The sequence below is a fragment of the Acanthopagrus latus genome, chromosome 13, assembly GCF_904848185.1.
Source record: "Acanthopagrus latus isolate v.2019 chromosome 13, fAcaLat1.1, whole genome shotgun sequence".
NCBI lineage: Eukaryota > Metazoa > Chordata > Actinopteri > Spariformes > Sparidae > Acanthopagrus > Acanthopagrus latus.
In genome coordinates this window covers 24,818,191-24,830,093 of record NC_051051.1, presented here as the reverse complement: position 1 = coordinate 24,830,093, position 11,903 = coordinate 24,818,191, and the positions used below count along the sequence as shown (strand labels likewise).

The 11,903-nt window shown below is 40.3% G+C and overlaps 1 long non-coding RNA gene across 1 annotated transcript; it reads left to right on the top strand.

Moving 5' to 3' along the window:
* Positions 1 to 6,324: 6,324 nt before the first annotated feature.
* On the top strand, positions 6,325 to 11,001 carry LOC119031387. The gene is made up of 3 exons (XR_005078585.1): positions 6,325 to 6,415; positions 10,414 to 10,501; positions 10,628 to 11,001. It is a non-coding gene; the product is annotated as an uncharacterized LOC119031387 (long non-coding RNA).
* The last annotated feature ends 902 nt before the right edge of the window (positions 11,002 to 11,903 follow it).

Below are 11,903 nucleotides of genomic sequence, written 5' to 3'. Positions count from 1 at the left end.
TAGAGAATGCTTCTGACTCTCATCTCATTGCATTTGCTGAGTTGTCAATATGAGGGTTTTTATCTACCTCCAGGCTTTTGTGTCCTTTACAGTGAAATGTTGACAGCAATGGTACTGAATAATTAAGATGTTCAGTCTGTAAATGTGTAAATAAATGTCAAATGAGTGGTGAGCTGGCTACTTTTCATTCAACATTTTTGGAACAGCATAAAAAATGGAACTCCGTCAGATAAAAAACAGTGACAACGGTGACTATCAAACTTCCTTTACACATAAAAGAGTACTCCTACAGCATGCATTCGTCTGCAGGACAAAGAGGCTCCAACATACAAGACATTTCAAAGGAACAACACGATAAACAACAGAGATCATCTAGCCCTGCTAACACTAGCTTGATTGCTACTAGCAACATGTGTCAGTCAGACCAAGAAGAAACGGGGGATTGAGGAAACTCTGTGAAGAGAACCAACATCTGACCTCCAGGCCTTTCTGCTGCTGTGGCTGATTGGAAAGGTGGAAGTTCAGTTCTGTGTTGTTAACATATTTTTCAGGTTTCCCCTGATAAATGTTACTGACCCCAGTTTGTTTATGTTTATGGCTTGAGGAAATTTGTCTTTTGACGATTGTTTCTAAGCAGGCAGGGCAATATGTTCCAACACAACCTAGAGACAGTGAGCTCTTTGAATTCTGTTAGCAGTAATATTAAAGGAATTAACAACCCAAGAAAAAGAAAAAACATTTTTGGAACAATTAAGGAAATTACAATGTATACCATATCATATGGTAGGAGGAACAAGATAGGGGTGGCTATCTTATTCAAGAGATCTGTACACTTTAACAATGAGAAGGTCCAAGATATAGAAGGTTGTTATAGGATGTTGATTGGAACAATTGCGGGACCACAAATAACTTTTTTAAATGTGTATGCACCATACGAGGACTGCCCACAATTCTTTAAAAGGAAAGGGTGTTATACACATGGGGGGGAATTTAATTGTATATGAAATAACATAATTAGATCTAAGATGTAAAAAAGTGTATCAAGTATGATGAAAGAACTAGGTTTAGTGGAGATCTGGTGCCATTTTCACCCGAGGGATAGAGACTCCCAAGTTCATGGCAGTTGCTCGAGGATAAATTACTTTTTCATATCAAAAAAATGACATATATGTGGGCTGCAGTTAGAAAATCACTCAAGGGCCCTGAGTCAGTCTCGAGAGCCATGCTGATTTTAGGCAAGAGTTTCCTCCTTCTGTATTGGACAGTGGGTTCCAAAGATGAAACTTGTATTGGTAGAGAAAGAAAACAGGGCTAAAGAAAGTGAAGAATAGACACACAATCATCAAACACGACTCCAAGAGCTGAAGATCAATGTCATCCAGAGCAAATTACATTCAGATGATTGTGAAACAAAGGTTTATAATATCTTCTGAATCATCACACATGCTGTCTGCTCCAGCACTGTAACTGACCACTCAGGACTTGGCTTCAGTATGTGAGCGCAGACATCTTATTGGAATGTGATAAATCTGAGGTCAACATTTTTAAAAGGACAGCAGCTGCTGAGGCCCAAAGTTCATTCCACTTTTTTTATTGACAGAATGACTCATGAACCGGAGTGGCAAATCCAATACCTTGAGTATTAGTTGGGGGATCTTTTTGGCTGTCTAATACCACCATGGACAAACAAACAAAAAGTTGAAGCAGCTGCAAAAACTGCTATAAACTTGATGTTTTTGCACATGAATGCACTCAAGAAGCTGCCAAACTTTTCAGATTAAACCTCTGGAAGTCAAATTTTGTGTTTAACACAACACGTGTTTTAACACTTTTATCTTTGATTCGTCCTTTCATGAATACACATATATGCAGCTTCAGACTTCTGTACAATAACATGTGCTTACACTAATAGAAAAGCTTTTCGAAAGCCCACGTTATCATCAGCTTTCGTCCCACAAAGTGGCATCCCAGCCATCAGAAATCCACTTCATCGGAAATCCATCTGCTTAAAAGACACCTGCATGAGAGCGAGAACAAAGAAAAACAGGAAACGTCTGTCAGAGTTTAAGGACTGAGTGATGCCACCTGACTCAGCTCTACGTGTGTTATCCAGTCTGTCTTCCACTTTCTGTTTTTTGCACTTCCTTCACTATAAATTATTAGACAGACACTATGTTTTCAATAGACACTGACGATAAATTTCTCTTGAATGTTGGCACACCAGTTCTGTTAGGTTGAACATGAATAAACATGGCTGCAATGCACTCATACGTTGTGTTTTGGGACAATTTCCAACAACAGCACTCTCAAAATTCAGGATACATCCGTTCAGTTGACATCCGTTTTATGGAAGAAAATCTCATCTCCCATTAGCTTGTGGAAAGTGTTGATGGTGAAGTGATGGACAGTTCAGTGGAAGGAACAATGTCTCCAAGTTTTCATCTGGATGTGATGAAACCTGGAGGTGAACAGGGTGGGAGAGGGTCACATCGGTCTGACACTGAAACAACGACTGACAGCAGCAGAGAGGAGAAGTTTTAAAGTCTGACAGCAAGGAGATAATTGCCTCAACGAGGTTGTTGTCAAATTGGCTTTGAGTCAGTACAAGACTTCCTGCTCCTTTAATTAACATGCCATCAGCCTGGGTCAGAGTCTTGTCTGCTTTTGTAATTTGCAGCTTGAAAAAGTAAAAGAAATAACAGAGATCAGGTTACTAAAAAAAACAAAACAAAAAAAAACAAACGAGGACAGACATTAAAGAAACGACTCTGAATGGCTGCATGTGTTAATAATCGCTGAAATTTACAACAGTTCCAGCATTTCCAGCATTGATCACTGTGCTGCTCTGACAGGCAGGAACACGTTTGGAGTAAATAGACTATTTTCACTCACTGTCTGCGTTTCATCCTGAGTGCCGTTTAAAAAAAAGAAAGATGTGTGATTGAAACTTTGACATCTCGAGCTCTAAACAGACGCGGAGACAATCAGAAGAGATGGCTCGCAATCTTCACAATTACTGAGAGACTCCGCGGCTGGATGTGTAATGCACTGTGTCAAGGCAATTTAACAAAAGGGGGAGAGACCCACTGTCATTTAAAATCCATTTCTAAACACATCCAGCGCCACATTCACCTCCATCATATTATGACCCTGCAAATTGCACCCACTCCTTTTGATGATGTGTGATATGAACATCAAGCAGCATGAAATGGAAAGATGCGAGCTGGAGACAAAAACTCAAACAAAAAGTGCTAATTGAATCCTGCCCCAACTGAAAAATGAAACCAATTTTCCCTTTTTAGTGCCAACTTTCATCTTTCATATCTGGAGAATATGTTTGCACAAATAGGTCAGGATGAAAAGACACTTATTAGCATGTGAGTTAACCAGGCTAATAGAGGCATTAGTCACGTGTTGGAGATGAGACTGAAAGAGTCCTCAAATGTAACATGGAATGACTCCTGGTGAAATTGCAGTTCCTCTCTTGGGGGGACACTTCCTGTTAGCCAGACAGTCCAAATGCTCCTCCTGGCTCCTGATCCCTTCGGTCCAGGGAGCCAGGAGAGGTGTGACGAGCCTGCTCCGCTCATAACCCATCAGCTGAATAATTACAGCTAACCTGCTTCTCCACAGGGATTTGCTGCTATAAACGGCTTCGCTGTCACACGCTAATGGAAAATTGCTGCCCTGGCGGTGTCGCAGCAGCAGTCGCGGGTCACCGGGGAGCTGGGTCGACGTATTCGGGTCGAATCCTTTAACGCGCCTTGCTGTTTAAAGAGGCAGATTGGAGCTGGTTTACAAGGGTGTTTTTAAGTGATGTAACACATCCTCTGGCTGCCATTTTAAGGTCTGAGTGAAAAAAGAAGACCTGGTAAGTGACATGTCCAATGCTGTATCTATTTACTGGTTAGGCTTAGGCACAAAGAAAACAAAGGGTTAGGGTTGAGGAAAAGATCCTGACCAGATATTAACCGGTCCTCTTGCTAAAAATATCCAGTTGTTTCACGTTACAGATGTTGAAACACTGTCTTCAACCGTGGACATGAAAAGTGAAGGTGACGGGAAACAGATTGTAGAAATGTTGACTGTGATACACAACACACAATGTAACACATTTCTGCCGTTTGCAGAAACATTCAATGGCAACATTTCATTCTGGAGACTCGGCTGAAACACAACAGCACAACAGCCTCAGACTCCGAACCTCAGCTTACATTAGCTTCCCGCTAACATCAGGCTAGCTTACACAGCTAATCAGCAGAGTAGCTCGTATTTTCAAACAGACAGAAATGTATCTGCGGATGTCATGAATGGTCGTCTTAGATGCTAAATATTGTGCTATTATTTTTTTCATACCTCTGCTAAAACGAAACAAAAGCCACTGAAAGAGTTGTTGTCGTTTAAGCTAACTTCCTGTCTGTTTTCCAGTTAGCATTCCTCTCCCTCCTCTCTCAGCTCTATCACCACACTTGCACACCAGGTTTCTTGTGTTGAGGCAGCTCTCTTTCCCTCCTTTCTTCCTTCAAGAGTTTTTCTCCACCTGGCCTGTTTGGTGGAGTAACTCTGGATACACGAGGTTCCTGTTTCTCTTCATGGGCAGACCTCTTTATGGAGTTCTCTGTCCTGATTGGACAAAAGTGGGCTGGAATACCAGAAAAAAAGGATTTTCATATATTTACCAAATTCACTTTATTTGCATTGCATCTCACTCTGCAAACAGACACCTGCACAGCCACCTTCAAAGACTAAAGGAGTGATGCTTCTCCAAAGACCTTTTCAAAAGAACACCACCTTTAAAACCACTGATACAAATTGTTTGACTGCAAAAAGGGATGAATTGAGATGGAATTTATTATTTCCTTGCCAGCAATAATTTAATCAGTACATCCATATCACACGGCGGCTTCTGTCTTAATTTTAACACTTTTGGTCATTAGCTGTGGAGAAATAACTCTTTTCAGGAGTTAATTAATTTGCAGCCAATATGATGTGACACCACACAGTCGACATAAAGCTCTGTTGGTGTATTTTAAGAGTTGGAGTGTGTCTGGGAGTTTATTATGTAAGGTTGACGAGCTAGCCTGCTGTTTTTACCCCTGAAAAAAGAGCCGATCCCTTGTATCTGCTCAGAGTATGACTCTGACTTGTCAGTTTTAAAATCATATTTTCCTTTCTGTTGTTTTCAGTCTTTCAATATAACAGTGCGTCCCTAGCTCTGCATGTCCTCACTGTGAAGCGAATGATTTCTTCCCCCTCCAGAGTCTGTCTGAGGCTCAGTGACTTAGTTAAATACCTGTCGTTATATTAACATAAGGCCATTCCAGCCCGAGTGAGTGAATCACAGACTGGAGCTGCAGAATAACAACAGCAGCGGCGTTCTGACAGCGTTGAGCACAAACCGCCGCTTATTGTGCTGCAGTCAGCTCCTCGCTGGTTGTTGGCGACACACACATGCTGCTGTCACCTCCGACTTTGTACAGATTTATACAGCGTGCTATATATTCTGTTCAGGTTGCCTCCACCAGGCACACATCCAAAGCGGCTCGCGCACAGAAGCCAAACTGCTCTTCAACCGACTCTTCAGCTGAGAGAAAGCAATAAAGAACGTCAGCTGGAAATTAGGGTTTACATCACAGGACAAGGTTTTCAACTGGTGTTTTTGCATTTTCAGTCCATTTAGTGCAATCAAATATTTACTCGATGCAATTTAGTTTTGAGAGCTTTTTTCACCCTCCAGGCTGCCATTGCTTTTTTTCTTATTTTTTTTTTTTAAATTTAATTGCAGTTTGAAAACAAGTCAAAAGGTATAAAATGTGTCTAAGTTGAGATTTTTCCCACTGCTCTGAAGAGCAAACACAAGGACTTTCAACAACATACTACTTGTTGAGGCCGGCTTTCAGACCATGATCACATTAAACCAGCCAAGTCTGAAAACCACAGGTCACATGTGGAAATCAATTTCAGCCATACTTGTCGTTAAATGTCTGACAGCAGGAAATTTGTTTAATTTGTTTATTCCTTATTACTTTCAGTAACGATATGATAAAAAATGATAAAAGTGTGTATCATAACCAACACAAGGAGTGAGACACACACAGCTGACTTTAATAAAGCCAAACCAGACACAAATATAGCTTTTTAGCTTTTTTAAAATGTGATTATGTTGTCAGAAACCTGAGCAAACATAAATTAGTTACACACAAAGCCCTCAGATTCTAGTGCGATGAAGTGAGCAGGTGTTGCCATGACAGTGTCTTCTTTTATTTTGATCTTAAATTTGGTACCATCTCATGCTGATGTGGAGATGTAATTTTGAGAAAAATAAAAGATGACATTGTGACTTCTGTGATGGATCACCCACCTCGAGCGAGTTTAAAGTCTCTGTAAATTGAACTTCTCATTGTAGAGATATGAGGTAAGTTCACAGACTACAGTTTGGAGGTCCTCAGAGTTACTACAGAGGAGCTGCCAAAATTACTGTTAGTTAGATTCATCATGATGTGTATTTTCATCAAAGAATTAGCAAAGATTCATTGAACTAAAAGTTACTTTAAAAAACATAAAAGGGAAACTCTAGCCAAAATGAAACTTAGGCTTTTTTTGTAAATGTACATGAGTCAAACCTCTGTGTAAAAGCATAATTACATGCCGTCATGGCAGACAAAAAGTGTCGATCTCAGAGTGCAACCTAACAGGAAGGCTTTAGGAGCCAACACTCTCCTTCCTGTTAGGTCGCACTCGGGAGTCGTTACTTTTTGTCTGCCATGACGGCAGTGCGCCAGAGATGCTAACAATGTTCTCAGTGCTGGTGTTCATGTGTAGAGACGCTGGTGATACTACGAGCAAAGTTTCATGTTGTGTCGAGCCTTCTTAGTGTTTTAAATATAGCGGTTTTGATGCTAGCGTAAAAGTGCCTGTAGCAGTCCATTGAAAATTAGCTTGCCCAATAATGAAACTATGGTAAATCTGTGTGCCTCTTTTGACATAATTATGCATTTACATGAAGGTTTGACTCATATGCATTCACAAAAAAGCCTGTGTTGCATTTTGGTAAGAGTTTCACTTTAATGACAGTCTGAAAACTCACCAATCATCACAATCATCTGAGCAAGCTTCTCTAAATGTACGCTGAATCACTGTGCAGAACTCAAACAGAACCAATCCTGTCACCAAAATAATGGTTAGCAAAGTACATTTCTGCAAAAACCACAGATAAGTTAAAACTTTATATTTCAATATTTCTCATCACACCACTGTGCTTACACTTTGGTCAGGTTCAGGCAAAATTTGGAAAATATCTCACTGTCTCTTTAAAAATCCACCAGTGTTTGTTACGCTGACTCCAGCTGTGGTCACTGGCTTGGTAACTCCAGCACCATCCCCTCCACCGCCCGACATTAGAGAGGCAATAACCATGTAATGTGATATGACATTTGTGGAAATGTTGATATGGTATGCAGTCTGTGACATGTACAGATTTGCTTTCTTTTCTTCCTTTCCTTTGTGGTACTTTGACATTATACTTCATTCTATTGTATTCTTCTCTTTTCCTATTGTAATAGAAAAAGGAACAAACATATATTCAAATGTTTACGTGTTTGGACTCTGGACGGGGCTTCTGCATATAGCATCTGCATCTCATTGTGCAATCCTCTGTTCTACAATGTCAGCGAGTACACACACACACACACACACACACACACACACACACACACACACACACACACACTTGAGAAGGATGCTACTAATGTTTACATCTCTGAACGTCCAGAGACAAACATGACCAGAGTTGCGTTACTGAAGGAAGCAGACAAAAGCCTATGATCTTTGGCAGCAGGAAGCTCTTACTGCACCGGGAACTACATCCACAGGATTATAACAGCTGTAATAACCTTGCTATTGCTAACATTTCATCTTTAGTTTGACATTTTATCAACTTACTCCACAAAGATAAGGGGGAAAAAAAGCCAAAGAGAAAGAATTAAAGTCAGCAACTCCCACTGTTGCCATGCCAGAAGGAATCAGAGAGCTTTGAGAAGAGATCCAGTGTGAGGGAATATGCCAGATATGGAGAATCAAAGCCTGTTCCCATTTTCAGTTCCTCTGCAGAGCAGCACACAGTGAATGAAGACAACAGAACAAACAGGAGAAAGGATAAAAAAAACACCCCAGCTGTGTGAGCAAACAGTCTTTTGGATCGTGAATGGCACGTGGAAGGTGGAGCGGGTGAGGGAACATCTTCACAGTCAGAAAGTAGGACACCCCTGATAAGGGTGGAAATGTCAGTTGGCACTTGTGTCCGTATGTTCAGTCCTTTAACTGTTGTTGTGGATATAGACTGATGATCCCCAGAGGATGCTTCTAAATTATCTAAACAACATTCCCTGCTGGTGTTGGGGATATCAATGTCAGTCTGTTGCTTCAGGTGTTTGTGGCCATCAGACGAATAATGATTTTAGTTTACCTCTACCCCTTACCTTTTACCCCTAAAGAAAACAGACCAAAAATAAAGAAATGACACAGGACAAGTAAAAAATGCTGTGAAATACGCTTCATTTATGATCCCCAGTGGATAGACCCTAGAAATGTTTTTACTGAAGGAGCTTTAGTACCACTGCTAGCTTATAACATCACTCTCTGCACATTTATAAATCAAATTGCAGCTGGTCACAATCTTTACAGAACCCTCTTGATCTGGATGTCCAAACAGTCTTTCTTAAAAAAGCTAACCTCAGGACATCATTTTCCAGTTGGCCTCCACAAGCTACTAGAATAGCAATAATTTCCATCCCACTCATCAGAATCATCCTTATTTGAACCAAACCAGGCTGTTTTCCTAAACCCAACAAAGAGGTTTTGTTGCCTGATCCTAGCCAACTGTGACCAAACGATAAAGGGCCAGTACCCCTGTCACTGATATCTTTACATTATTCTTAAAAAAAACAACACAGGAGACATTAAAACTTATGAATCCTACTTAAAGACCCACGTTTTAAATGCTCTGAATCCCTCTCAGTACATTCTGGAGTGACATCTGTAGAATCAGGCCACTTCAGGCCAAGAAAGCAGCAGCGTTCATTACTTCACTTCACTGTCAGGCTTCATATCCATCCCAGCTACGCCCTCCCTGTACAAATCTGAGTTTCTGAGATCACTCAGACGTGCTCACTCACTGAAAAGGAAACACATTTCTCTTTGCACTTCTGAGGTGGTCTATCATTTTAATCCTATTTCATCTTGTTTAAAGTCACATCCCATGGCATGTGGCATCCTCAATCTTAAATTTGAAGCATTTATCTAGATGTTCGAGGGGTTTCTCTGATAGGATGATGACAACTAATAGATATATATCCAGCGTCACACATCTGTGTATATCAATGTGCTGTGATGTTCGCTGCTCTCCGGGAGGTATTTTTGTGATCAAGTGGTGTAAATTACTCTCTGTGCAGCCATTTGCACTCAAACCTGTCTCTGTCTACTACCTCAGTTGGCAGATTCTACATTTCACAGAGTTTCTTTCAGCAGTTTCCTTACAATTGGTATGAATGTTTTCAGCAACACAAGTAGGTGCAAAGAGTAGTGGTGAGGGGGAGGAGGATTCTGGTCTTTTCCTACTTTTGTGACAATATAAAATGGTCTGTTCTTTTTCTACAATATGTTTTATAATGACCAGTGCTGATGTTCATCACAGATGAATCATCTACTAATATGAGGTTTACAGATCCAGTCTGAAGCCTCCTGAACTGCTTACAGACTCACCGGAGTGGCCCGGATAACATCAAACATGTTTGATATTTATGATTTACCATCTGGATGATTTCATCTGTACTTTCCAACCACAACAACCAAATAAAGTAGGCATCCAAGAGCAGCTGAACTCTCACCTTCAGTTCTCGCTGAACAACAGGAACACTGTGTTGGCTGACTCTTCTCACTCATCCAGACTTGTTTAATCTGCTTTTGTTTGTTTTACTGACTGCAAAGTGTTGTAGAGCAAATCTCCATTTGGTTTAGGTCTGCTTCCCCAGAACACGTAAAGTCTTGCATTGCTTCCTTTGGTATTAGAACGTTATTTGCAGTGTGTGATGTGCCATTATTTTAAAATATAAGGGTTAGTGCATTTGACATTTGAGAGAAGAAAAATCTGTGGAGTTTCTTGTTACAGATATTAATATTAGACTGTTTGCAGGTCCAAACTGCATTACATTTTAACACTATACTTCCGTGGGTCCTCAGCAAGATGGTTGACCGCTGTTAGAGAAAACAGCTCTAGAATGAGGGAATCGATATGTATTTAATCTCTTGATTTAGCCTCATCCTCTTACATTTTTAGATAACTGAAATATTCTATAGATTTAGGTTTTCATGTCCTGTAACCAAGGCAACACCCCACTGATTTTGATCAATCCACAGAAAACTGCAGTCGCCTTCAAGCTCCTCTCTGCCTCGCCACACTCTCATGCCCGGTCCTTGTTTTCATCCTCTCATCCGTTCAGTGAGGGTAATTACTTATTTCATATCAGGGCTTCAAAGCACAGAGGTGCTCATTCCTTCAACAATGGAATCAATCACAGGAGGGGGGGGAAAAGACAGAATATATTAATATAGGGTATTTCATTTTTTCCAGGAAGGCCATTGCAGACAATCTATAATGAAAGGGTCACAGAAATCCTTTCAAGACCACAGAACAGGAAAAAAAGCACAATGTCCTCATTTTGTTTTCTTAAATGCTTCGCTACACGATGAAGGAGTTCGACTGAAACACGAAAGGAAGTTTGCCAATCAGAAGAAAGTACTTCACAATCGGAACATTGGACAGAGCTTAAATGTTTCAGTAAATCAGAGCAATGGGACTGCCATTAAAACTCAAGCCACCAGGAAATGAGGTATAAAGAAAACTGAAGACTGAAGCCCAACTATCCTGCAATGTTCAACACGCCCTACAATACAAACAAGGAGCTTAAGTTATTCTTAGAGTCACACCAGTAATAAAAGATAAAATATTAAAACCACTGTCATCAATCAAATTGGTTCGTCTCTGTGTGACATTAATTTGCTCAGTAAATTTAATTGCAAATTCCCTATTTTTTGCAGAATGGCCCATTTTAATTAAGTAAAAGGAAACGGAAAAAGGTTTAAGCCTGAATTAAAAAGGAAATGAGTTAAAGCAGACCTCAAGTTTTTCTTGGAGTTTGTTCAAAATGTATTGACCATTTTTTGTTTGTACAAAGCTGAAACATGAAGATTTCTGTGGTACAGTCAGTGGGACTTGCTTTCAGAGACAGCCTCAAGTGGTTTTGGTAAACCCGCGTTGGCTTCAGTTGGTCTAGACTTGACGTAAGTGATTCTCCTGCTGGTTATGTAGGGGTGTTACAGTTTTGGACAAATATGCATCCAAGTGTTTGTTCATAAAGTTCATACACAGTCTTTGTTCGTCAACCTACTGTCAAGTTCATGGATCTGGACCCGGATCTGCAACATTCATGACGATGTCAAGAGAGAGGCGAGTCAGAAATAGAAAGGTTTTATTGCATAGGAAGTATAAATATACTCAGTCATTCTCTTGCAGATTTTTTTTTCGTTAGATGTTGTTTTCTTTACTCATATTGAAAATGTCAGAGAAGCTGACATTCTGCTGGCAGGCATGAATATTCCCAGCAAACCATACTGAAATCTAGCCATTACTTTTGTAAATTACTGCTGCATGGACCACAAATAAGAAATGGTAAATTTCATGGCAATCTAGTTGGTAATTTTGTGAAGTGGGACTGGTAGGACAATGTTATACGAATACCAGAATCTATATCGCCAGACGCATCCAGATACACTTTGATAGTCTTAACATGAAGAACCAGCCAAGTGCACACAAAAACATTCTCTGTATACAGATTGACAGCAGATAT